Raw genomic sequence first — 12,500 nt, forward strand, 5'->3', positions numbered from 1 at the left:
ACAAGAAACATTAATTTTCATTAGATTATTCCAGTAATTCAACGTTTATGAAACAATGTCGATTTTACGCATTCATTGCTTGTTATGCTCGATTTCCTAATATCCGATTGGCTTCATGATGTATTACTACTGGAATTCTATTTCCAGAGTTCTTCTGTCATTTCACTGTGATACTCTTAGCCATTTTGCCTTAATTATGGTTGTATGAAAACTCACTGGAAAACATATAACGTGAAACTGCGGCTACCGCATATGATTGAATTATTTGTTTTCCTTTTCCCAGTAAGTATAATCGCTGTAATTGCTTCTTGCTGGTAACTTCATTATTTTTGGCTTTGGCTGCTTCCCTTCCATGTAAAGAAATCCTCTTAGACTGTCACTGTAATTGCTACTTATATTTTTTTATCACTCATTTTTTTCCTTGATGCTAGGAAATCCTATGCCGTTCTCGTTATCATAGCTCCATATTATTTTTTTTTTTTTGCTCAGTTTAATTTCTTTTTCCTTTCAAGAGAATCCTATACCGTTGTCGTTATCATTGTTCGTTATTTACTTTACTGTTATTCAAGAAATACAAGAAATTCTTCCACCACAGTTATTATCATTGCTTTCTGTTAATATTTTCGTTATTTCATCAAGTGAATTCCTGGGATTTGGTTGCTATTTTTACTGCAAGATATTTCTATTTTGTATCCTTTCCTCCACCTATTTCACTTCCATGAATCACATTTTCGAAGAAAAAAAAACATTGACTGTCACAATAATGTTATTTGGAAATTGGCGCTGTTATTTTAACACTTTGTCCCGCTTTCCAATGAAGGCTAACTTCCACATTTTTATTATTTCGCTTAGGTCATTTCGCGTCCAACAGGAGAAACATAGTATTCTTTATTCTCTATCGTTTATGACACTGAACGGATAGCTCCATCACCGACGCTACGTAACTTTGCTCTTGATTATTATTTTGCATAGTTTGCTGTCACTTCCGCTGGTGGAAGAAAATCCTGAGCCTGGCTCATAAAACAGGTTTCGAAAGAAGTCATCCCTATTGCGCTCGAGTCACCTGCCAGTGCGTCTCGTCCCGTCTATGTGGAAGAAGACATCAGCTTTCTTGTCTTACAGCAAATTCCTCTCCGAGTAAAAGTCAGATTATGGGATGTCGGCTTAACTTCTCTCCCGGTTCTAATCTCAAAGTCTCGAATCGAATACCTTCGGCATTCCGGGCGATTTTTGATTTTCATTTTCTTTGAAAAGCCTCCGTCACCAATATTGGTTTTTCAGTTCAATGCCGTTTAGCCGAGGGATTTGTCTGTTCGCCCTAGAAATGCTGTGGGTAGTACATTGCTTTTAAGCATTTGCTTACAAGGGTATGTGTTTATATGTGCAAACTAGGAGTGATTTAAGCTCATGTCTTCGCGCGCGCACGCACATATATTCAATATAATATATAGTATATATATTATATATATATATATATATATATATATATATTTATATATATATATTATATATATATATAATAATTATATAATACAAACTTCATCCTAATCTGTGTCTATAAAGGAGGTGTATATATATAATAATATATATATATTTACATATGTATGTATGGTATTTTTATTTATATAGTAATATTATATATATGTATATATAATATACACACATATATATATATATATATATATATATATATATATATATTTATGTGTGTGTGTGTGTATCATACACACACTTCATCCTAATCTTGGTCTATAAAACCCTGAGAAAAAGAGAGTTTTCCCAAACTTATGGAGCAATATTAGTGATGAAATTTCTGTCGGCGGCCATTTATTAAACGCGGGGCAAAAATTACGATTATCCTCCGTAATGTTCACAGGCCTCCTTCCAGACCATTGATCCAGAAACTCCTAAGTCATAGAGGTTGACTTCTTGAAATATTCTACTTAAATTCTCAGTCGGTGAACTTTTGTGTTGGTTTTATGGGAATTTTAAGGGAAGGAAAAACATTTTTATGGGGTTCAGAGGATATTGTCTATGGTAGGGAAGACTTAAGACTCTCTCTCTCTCTCTCTCTCTCTCTCTCTCTCTCTCTCTCTCTCTCTCTCTCTCTCTCTCTCATATTGTTTAATTTTTTTATGAGTCAGTTTCGTACGTCTGTTTAAGATACAGAATAATTTGTATATTGAGGGAATATGTATCTGTCACTTGTTTCACTGGTATTGAGGCTTCTTGTAATGACCAGAGTAAAATTCAGATGAAATCTTCAAATGAATGCAAGATTTTATTCGAATTATTATTCTCATTCAATAAATTTTTATATTTTCTTATCCAGACTGATGATGTAATTGAAACATTTAAAAGTGTTTTCTAGTTTCACACGAATAACATTAAAATGACAGTGACCCCCCGCCCCCCTACACATGGAATTATTTTCTTTTACGTTTGAAAAAGATTATCATGATGTTCGAAGCATTTTGCGTGAGAAATTTTAAATTCAGATTCCACTTCGGCCGTCATTTGCGTTAATGAAAATTCACATGTAAAATACCGTGTTGCAGATCACGGTGAAATAGCTGTTTTTCTTTTGTATTCGAATAGCTGAGTGACTTCCTGAGATATCATCCCTGTGCCTTTTATTGTCAGAAACACGTTATTTAAACTATTGCACCGGTTTTTCTAAATATAGAGCATAAGTGGAGAACTAAGATTACTACATACGATGACACATGTCACGTACAATGACACGTGTATATATACGTATATATATACACATATATGTATATATATATGTATTTATATTATTATATATATATAATATCTATATATATATATATATATATATATCATTATATATATATTATATATAGACTTTTTTTATAGAAAGAAGCAAACCATTTGTTTTCATCTCTGCAGCGTGTATGAATGGGATCCACCTGTATCTAATATCGAGAAACGATGGCCTCTCCGTGCATAGTAATGCTGGTTCTTCCCCTTTCCATATTTCAGCGTCTGCTTCGCCTACCTGGGCCCTGTTGCAAATAGAATGAGAATATCCTGGCTCCATATCCTCCCTTTTCCCGGAGCGTCCCTCCTGACAAACACCTTAATCCTCCTTCTCTTTGTGTCTCGCATCTCCATAGGATATTTTTGCCGTGTCCTTCTTTTGAACGGGAATGGAGGCCTGTGGGGCGGAGGGAGAGGAGTAGGCGGAGGCGCTACAATTCGAAAGTGGGAGGGAGATCCCCCGGAGTTGATGATTTTTCACTCTGGTTAAATTGTTCTCATTTCTTGTTTCTTCTCTTCGCTTCAATGCCTCGTCCTCCCCCTCTTACTCCTCCTCCACCTCACTCTCCTGTTTCTTCTCCCCCATCCGCCCACCTCCTCCTCCTCCTCCTCCTCAACTCTTCCTTATTCATCACCTCACCCTAACCTTCCTCCCTCCTCCTCCTCCTCCTACTACTACTACCACTCCGCCTCACCATTTCTTCTACATCCCACCGCCCACCTCAGCTCCCCCTTTTCATATTTTCCTGAAGACCTCACCCTCAGCTTTCCTTCCTCCTCTTCCTCCTCCTCCTCCTCCTCCTCCATCACCTCACCCTCTCTTCATTTCTCACCCTCATTCCCCCTTCCCCCATCCTTGCACCTACCCTCCCCCGTTCACCCGAAAGCCCAATTACCTTACGTGTTTCCCCTTATCACAAACCGCTATTGTTTCTTTCATCATTAAGTTTATTGTCCGTCGGAGCCCTTTAAGAGGACGAGTAATTTTGTGCTCCCTCTTCAAAGCATAACCACTTGATATTAGGTGAGATATTATTCGCTGTAATGCTCTGGGCCTCTCGTGTTAAAGGTTTCTCCCGTTCACTTCAAGTTTTCTATTTATTTCTTTGCTATTTTCTCTTTGAGCTGTAGCTACTATAGGAAAGGTTCCAGAGAGAGAGAGAGAGAGAGAGAGAGAGAAAGAGAGAAAGAAAGTAATAGCGAGGGAACCATGTTTTTTTTTTTTTTTTTTTTTTTTTTTTTTTTCAACGCTGCTTCACTACCTGAAGTCAAAGGGTGTTGTCTTTACGGAATAAAAAGCGAAAATCAAAGGAAAAAGACCCCTGCAAGACTTTTTTTTTTTATCCTCCAAGAAGGACTTGAAATGAAAAACTAAACCTTTAAAGAACAAATCTCGAAATACTGAAATTGCTTCGGTTGGACAGAGGTAAAGAGGTAGACTGGGGAAGGGGGGAGGAAAGGGAAGTGGGGTAGGGAGGGGAGGGAAGAGTTAATAAGTCCTTGGTGGCGGGTACATCCGGCAAATACTTACAAGGGAACTTAGCAACGCTCGGGGACAGTACAACGTCCTTTAAGGCACCCCCCCCGCCCCCCCCCCAACAGAGGAAAGGTTGTGGTGGGGGGGAGGTGCCAGGTTAGGACCCCTAACCCCCCTCCCAACTCCTTAGTGACTATTATTGTAAAATAGACTCGGACGACGAACAATGGGATACTTTGAGTTCATAGTTAATCTTTTTTTCTCTTCATCCTTTTCTTTCTTTCTTTTTCGACTGCGAAGCAAAAGGGAAGTTTGTTGACATATCATTGTAGCAGCGGAATGATGTTGTCACAACTCTCGTTACATTGCGACTCATTAATAATTTTTCCACATGTATGTTTACCATATCTGCAGGAACAAATTCATTAATTTAGAAAAAAAGAATATTCCGGAAAGTGATTGTTCGAGCTCATTGTAGCTGAAGAATGCCAAGAATGAGAGAGGCAAAAATATTTCTATTTTTCTCTAATAAGGAAAACATGGCGTTTTGTTTGCCGCTGGCTACTTTCCGCATCAGAGTTGAGATATTTTCTTTTGAATTATTGTTCCTTTTGTATTACAGTTCATAAGGCAATAAGGTTCATAACTGCTAATGTAGCTGCTATTGTTGCTGCTAATATTGAGAACCTAATAATGGTCCAAGTTATTGTTTCCTGTTAAACTAATTCATGATTCATTTGCTGAGAAACATTAATTGTTTGCAGTTTTTCCACCATTTTTTTTTTCAAAGTCAAGAAATATGATTATTGTTCCGGTTGTTAGATTAATCAGCCTTGTGACAGGACGGGTTCTTTCTCTTCTAAACTCTATAAAATTAATACTTCCGAAGAAAGATGATTAATTTCTTTTGGATTGTGCGGAGGTGTCACGCGGTGAAAAATTCAATTTTCGTATCTTAATACAGTGGGGTGTTTCTTTCCCGCATTTCATGCAGCAGGGTATTTCTTTTTCGTATCTCCCACAAAAGCTTTTCCTCATTAATTCAGTAGAGTAATTTTTTGTTTGTTATGCAATGGAGTATTTCTTTACATATCTCATGCAGTGGGGATCTTGCCAATTTAACAAGGTAAGATCAGGTGATTTAGATATCACGGAAAATGTTTTACATGCTTATTTAAAAAAAAAATAAACTAACCTTCTCACGTTAGGTTGAATATAATAAGTCATGATCATGGAGCCAGTCCTCGTGTCCCTGATCCGATTCATTTGATTGTTGGGAAGTTGTCCACAAAAAAGTGAAGGGTTTCGGCCAGGCACATAATTCTGCGGAATGACAACAATGATGTTATCTGCTGCAAGTTGCTGTTAATTTACCTTCTTCCCCAGGTTGTAATTTAACTATTCTTTTTTTAAACGATGTCCTGTATTGCAGTTCCCTTCGTTTCAAGGTAGACCGCTTCACCGTAATGGAAAGAATTTATGGTATGATTGGTAATAATATTTGAGAATGAATCCCTAATTATCAACTCATTCCTGAATTTTTCTTCTGTACTGTCGCTTGTTAATGTAGAACGCCTCTGTTAATGTAGAACAAAAACTTTCATCTTCCTCTTCTTCGTCTTCCTCTTCTTCTTCTTCTTCTTCTTCTTCTTCTTCTTCTTCTTCTTATTCTTATTATTATTATTATTATTATTATTATTATTATTATTATTATTATTATTTCAGAAATACTATATTATATTATTATTATTATTATTATTATTATTATTATTATTATTATTATTATTATTATTATCATTACAAAAAATACTTTTTAGCGTGACCACTCAGTAGAGAAAGAAAGCCCACAGTTTTATACTTTTACTCAAATACAGTTATGTAGCTGGGGTCTTGCGGTCTTTGAGAGGCTACTATGCATTTCAGGGACGGCGAGTCATTGTTTTTCTCAAATATCTTTCAAACTAATTATTTAATCGGAATGTTACTTTAACACAGTGTACAAGACACCTCGCCCTAAGTTTTGGTAATATAGTGCATTGTCAAATGGTGTTAAGGCGTTTACTCTTGACTTTTAAAGGCAAAGTCGTAAGTCAGCAAGTTTCGTTTATAGATTCGAACGTCTGGTATCCTCCATCCCTTCCCTCTCCCTCCCTTTCTCTCACTCTTTCTTTATCGCCGTCTTTCTCATTTCTCCCCCCCCCAATTCCACCTCTTTGAAATTTACAATATGGAATAAAATGCCGTTTTCCATGATATTTTTCAATACCAGCAGGTAATTGGAGAGTTCATAATGAAGAGGATAGGGAGGTTTGACATGATGATCATAGTAATGGTTACATTTTTCCATTGTATTATGTTTATAGCATCCTTGGCGTGTCAGGTAATACCGTAATGCTAACGGTTTTTCATCGCTGTCATGGTCGCCGTGTTACTTTGTCCACGTCGTTGCAGAAATGCATTTGCAATACGACTCGTAACCATATGAAATTGGAGAAAGCTAACAATACATTAAGGATCAGTCTCAATAGGTAAGTGAGACGGTCCAGAGCCTTCGAGGATGAATATTGGTCCACGGATAACATCCACAAACCTGTAGATTCCATAATTATCAACATCGTCATTGATAAGTAGATGATTCGTTCCTTGATAGTGACGACGACTGTGAATAAAGTTCCTGTGATATTCTCAATTGTTTTCATCTCTTTTCAACCTATGATAATACTTAATACATGCGAGAGAGAGAGAGAGAGAGAGAGAGAAGAGAGAGAGAGAGAGAGAGAGAGAGAGAGAGGGATTTCATAATTCCTTTACCACTATGAATATTAGTGTTAATTATATACTGGGTTGTCGGTTAAACTGTGTGATTTAATTTTGGTTACCTGATTGTCACGGGGTAATAATAAAGTAAATATCTCCGTTTTCTTTGAGATGCACTTGTGAACTAAGGTATACTTGAGAATTCCCATCATTCAAATTCATAAGCAACAAATATATTCAGATTACATAAGTCATGAGATATACTGATAAATATATATCACCAGCATTTTTGGTCTGTTGCCGTTGAGGAATAAAAATCGAGCGACTCTTCAATTATGAAAGTTTGCGATGCTGCAAAATAGATACAAACTTCTGAAAGACAAGAAAATTAATTTCTTAACTGATTATGGCTAAAACATGGTACCCTCTTTATAACAAAAAGAAATAAAAACCGTGTATGTTAAATGACTGAAAGTAGGGTAATAGGTACTGACATTAATGGTAATATAATTCAAGAGGCATGAAACTCAACTCATTCACTAAACTCAGTACGGTACAAGAATTGCATCCTTATTATTGGCGTTACAAAAATACCGATTTTCTATTTTTTTTCTTTACAGCAATTCACCTGCTGAACATTAAGGAAGTAGACAAAGCTCCTCCTCCTTGGGGGATCTAGGGGAAGTGAGGAGACCTTGGTGAACAGGGTGACGGTCTTTAGCCTACTCCCATTTATATAATTTTAAGAAAATACAATAACAATAATTAAATGAACACAGATTCTACAAAAGCCAACATATTTATTACTTTCAAGTTTACTTGATATAATATAATAGGGAGGAAAGGGGCGGCGGGAAGAGACAGGAAGGCCAAGAAGGTGGGTTACGGGAGGGATGAGGAGGGAGGAACAGGATGGAAGTAAAGCACGTTCTAAATCATAGTTTGGCAATGCTTGGCAATACCTTGTAAACGAAGAGTAAACGTCGTAACTAACACCATTTGGCAATGCACTATATTACCAAAAATTAGGGCGAGGTGTCTTGTACACTGTGTTAAAGTACCATCTCGATCAAATAATTAGTTTGTTAAAGATATTTGAGAAAAACGATGACTCGCCGTCCCTGAAATACATACTTTGGTAGCTCCCATCTTCAGCCAGAAGCACAAGTCTTTTTAAAATAAATGCAGAAATGGACTCCAGTGCCAGTATAATGAACAATTAATTTGGGTCTTCCCCCTTTCTCCCAGGGGAAGTGTAAGCAATAGCATCAGGGCAAACTGTGGTGTATGTGCTGCTTACTGCCGCGTTTTCATGTTATCAACATCGGTGTCAATTACCCAGATGTTGTGACGCCAGATCTAATAGACACAATCAATCAATCAGTGTTATCAACATTATTATTATGATTATTCAGAAGATGAACTCTATTCATGTGGATCTATGACTTGAAATTCAAGCTTCCAAAGAATATGGCGTTCATTAGGAAGAACTAAGAGGAGGTAGTTGAGGGTCATACAGAAAGAAGAAATCTCACCTATTAAAAAAAGTCAATCAAATTCTTACATAGATAGAAATACAAGTAAGTTATTAAAATACAATGAGCATTGTGTTAGGGTAGTAATTCATAGCATCTTTCCTAGAACTTCTGAAATTCCTCAGGGAGACTGTTCTACAGTCCAGCCGTGTGAGGAATAAAGGACCTCTGGAACTCAGAAGTTTAACAGCGAGGCAGATTTGCTGTATATTGGTGCTGCTGTTCAACAAATCTGGTTGTTCTCGGCAGGAAAATGGGATCAGGGGTCAATTGTGAATGTGAAATATCTATGTTAAAATACAACTTACGAAAACTTGATCAATAAGAAATGATCCGTCGATGGTGCAAGTCATAAATGCTAATATTGTTTGCGATAATATTTTAGTTACGTTTCTTGTGTAACGCTCGCAGGTGCACGGTAAAACATCACGCCGAGTTTTATTCATCATAGCATGTGAGAAATATTTTGGTTGACGGAAATGGACAAGGCTTCTTAAGTCAATACTGGTAACTGCATGCAAAGTTACTGTACTTCTATTTTTATTTGCCAAGCCCCGTCTTTTAAAGGGTTAGGGAAAACGTTGAAAAAAATGTATTGGGTATGCAAATAAGGAAAACCACTTTCCAAACAGCGAAAACTTTTTCTTAAGCGGTCATGTTGATTAAGCTGTGTTCTGGGATGTGAACTGTATTTCAGCTTTGCATAGAGGTTGAAATATGTTTCATTACATTTACACTCGCAACTAATCCACGCCTGCAGACAAATAAAAGTATTATTTTTTATAGCGTTTCTCAATCTCCTGACATGTAATTAACAAAGAAACTGGTAGAAATGGATGGTACAATTAACATTTTCTCATTATTATAAGCAATGTGTTCACTTTTTATTTGATTCATTTTCAGGTTTGCTGTGTGGGTTTATCGCTACCAATAATGGAGCTCTTGCGCTACCAAAGTTTGTTCAACGTGATTGTTAGGTAAGTGTCCCTATTGGTTTTTTGCAACAAAATAATAATAATAATAACAACTATTATTATTATTATTATTATTATTATTATTATTATTATTATTATTATTATTATTATTATTATTATTATTATTATTATTATTAGTAATTCCACACCCAGTGTAGATTTATATTATTTGTACTACTATTATTTTGATTGATATTCATATTTTTGCTCATATTCATATTTTTATTTCTCGGTGAACTTTAAGCCTGAGTAATTTCGAGGAAAACGCTTCGAAGTTGACGGGAAAATAGAACAGTGATTTAGGAACGAAATTTTTTAAAGCCCCATATATCTCGGTACATATGGAGATGTCCATCCACTGAATAACGTCGTCCCGCCACCCTCATTATTTTTTCCCTTCAATTTCGATCTGACCAACAATTTGATTTCTCTGTATACTGGATATTGAATTACTAATAATAACAATTCTGCCTGGGTAGAATTTTTCAAAGACTAGCTATCCTTAAAAGAAATTGAGTGGCGTTTGTTACAGGCACTCCTACAATTTAGAATATTATTATTATTACTATTATTATTATATTATTATTATTATTATTATTATTATTATTATTATTATTATTATTATTTTTATTATTATTATTGGTCACTGGGTTTGGTTCAGGGCTCTAACTCATGTTTGCCTTCAGATTTTAATTTGAGTTTCGTCACAAAAAGTCTTCAAAACAGTCGTTGCATTAGGTCATTTTCGTTTTACTTAATGACTATAAACATTTGCGTAATCATTGTGCTTAGTTTGTGGTATTCGAATTGTAAAAAGATAATTCCACTTAAATTGCATGAAATATTAAGCAATGCAATGAAAAAGTGAATTTTATCGCGCCAGTAAAAGCAATAATGTTATATGATTTAGTTAAGTCGTTTATTTTTTTCTGGTTTTCGTATATGTCATAGAACATAATTTTAGCATGAAAGAAAATCATCCTTCGGGCAATTCTAAAATAAATTTTCAATCTGTACGTTTGGTTACATAAAAAAAAACTTGCAGAGAATAATATTATACTATCCAGCATTAGCGCGGTCAGTCCAAGCACTTATATAAATATGTTGTCTATTCTTTGAGCATACAAAAACTTGTCACTTTGAGTGCTTGTTTTCCGACAAGTTTTATGGGCACAACGCCTACTTGAATGTGTCTCTCTTGTTGCTTGTAAAGTTCGAAGTTCAAACCGGTGGCTTTGGGTTTGACTAATTTTGTGTATGTACACACACACACACACACACACACACACACACACACACACACACATATATATATATATATATATATATATATATATATATATATATATATATATAATGAGAGGGGGGGGTTTGATAGCTAATCAAACAGTGTTGAAATGGCATATTTGGAGTTTTTTTTAGGACAAATAAATTACTTGGTATACAGTTAAATAAAAGCAGATAGGGAAATGCACCCAAAGGATAAACACGTGGGAAATGTGCCCACAGGATAAACATGTTACTCAAAACCGATAGTAATCGAAAAGCGTGGAAAGAATGGAGGAATTGTAGGTGTATAGTTGAATGAGTATTTTAAAGTGAGAAAGATGCTCAGTAGGCAGTTACATGGCGTGGGAAATGTTAGTGAGCAAACTGATCTCAAAATAAAAGGTACGAATGGAGCGATGTCTAAATAGAGACTTGTTGTGTGTGTCGTAGGATCGGTATTCGTAGGATTTTGGTTTTATGTTGTAGAAGAGATATACCGAATGATACAGTAGCGGAAGGGATTGGTGTAAATTTTAAGATGTTTATGGAAATAACTGTTGATATTCTAACAAGAGTAAATTGAATGGATGGAGAAAAGAAGTTAAATGCTAAGAAATATTGGTGACAGAATAAAAGTGTGGCTGACCAGGATATGTAATATATGTCTTCATAAACAGACGGCTCCAAGTGAATAAGTGTTCGGTGTGCATGAGAGATATTTGCTAGTGTGAATGGGGAAAGAAAAAGAACAGGTTAATTTACACATGCTCGTGGAAAGAAACATTACAAATGTTGGCAGAAGGAATGTAAATTTCACAGACTGGGTGAAGTAGGAAAGGCAGCAAGACATCTGCAAAAGGTTTGGATGTAAATGTTGGAATAAATGAAAAGACCATTGAGCTAACTCCGCAAGTAACATGACTAAAAGTATTAATCTTGTAACTGATGGAACGAATCGTTTAATTAAAGCTGGAAGTTCGGAAAGGGAATGAAATGTGGAGACACCCGGGGATGTTTTTTCGACGAATTATCACAAATGAATAAATGGGGCAACGTATTATGAGTTTTTATTTCACAAGAAAGTGGAGGACGCATAAAGTAAAATTCGGTGTTTTTGGGAGGAAAGGGAGTGTTGGTTAGAGGAGGCCGAGGAAATGTTGAGACGGAAGGGCCTTGGCATCTGGGGAGTGGTAGAAAGTGTGCATAGTTTATAGGTGAGTGGCTCAATGTATGTAGATAGATATGCGAAGAGATTAGAGTTATACACTTTTTGTTTAGCGTAAAGATCAGCATATAAAAGATGCACATTGAAGCGATTTTTGTTTGGATACCTAGAGTTACCTTCTTAGGGGAAACATCCCAGAAGAGTGTTTTAGACGTGTCACACTTCAGGCAACATTATCTTCATTACCTGCTCTCGCTGACAGATGCAATGGATGAAGAAATTTATCAACGTAGATTGTTATGTGCCTTTCAATGTCGGATCCGCCCAAAGATAATTGTCGCACCCAGAAAATATTTTTATGTTATACTTTTGAATCATTTCGACAGAAGAAGTGATTGAACCTGCATTATAGTTTATACAAGTTGTTGAGCTGTTTTTAAAATAAAGATAAAAGAAATGAACTAATAGAACAAATAGAAAATCACAGTCTGATGGTATGTGATAAATCTTGGATTGACGCTAACGTTACTCTACAAAAC

General features: G+C 35.9%; 1 long non-coding RNA gene across 1 annotated transcript in view; it reads left to right on the forward strand.

Annotated features, from left to right (window-relative positions):
- The window catches only part of LOC135224602 (uncharacterized), a 473,471-nt gene that overhangs the window by 267,569 nt on the left and 193,402 nt on the right, over positions 1-12,500 (forward strand). The window contains exon 6 of the long non-coding RNA XR_010316777.1: positions 9,457-9,530. This is a non-coding gene — a long non-coding RNA (uncharacterized LOC135224602). The remainder of the gene's footprint in view (positions 1-9,456; positions 9,531-12,500) is intronic.

Source organism: Macrobrachium nipponense, chromosome 12 (assembly GCF_015104395.2).
Source record: "Macrobrachium nipponense isolate FS-2020 chromosome 12, ASM1510439v2, whole genome shotgun sequence".
Lineage (NCBI taxonomy): Eukaryota > Metazoa > Arthropoda > Malacostraca > Decapoda > Palaemonidae > Macrobrachium > Macrobrachium nipponense.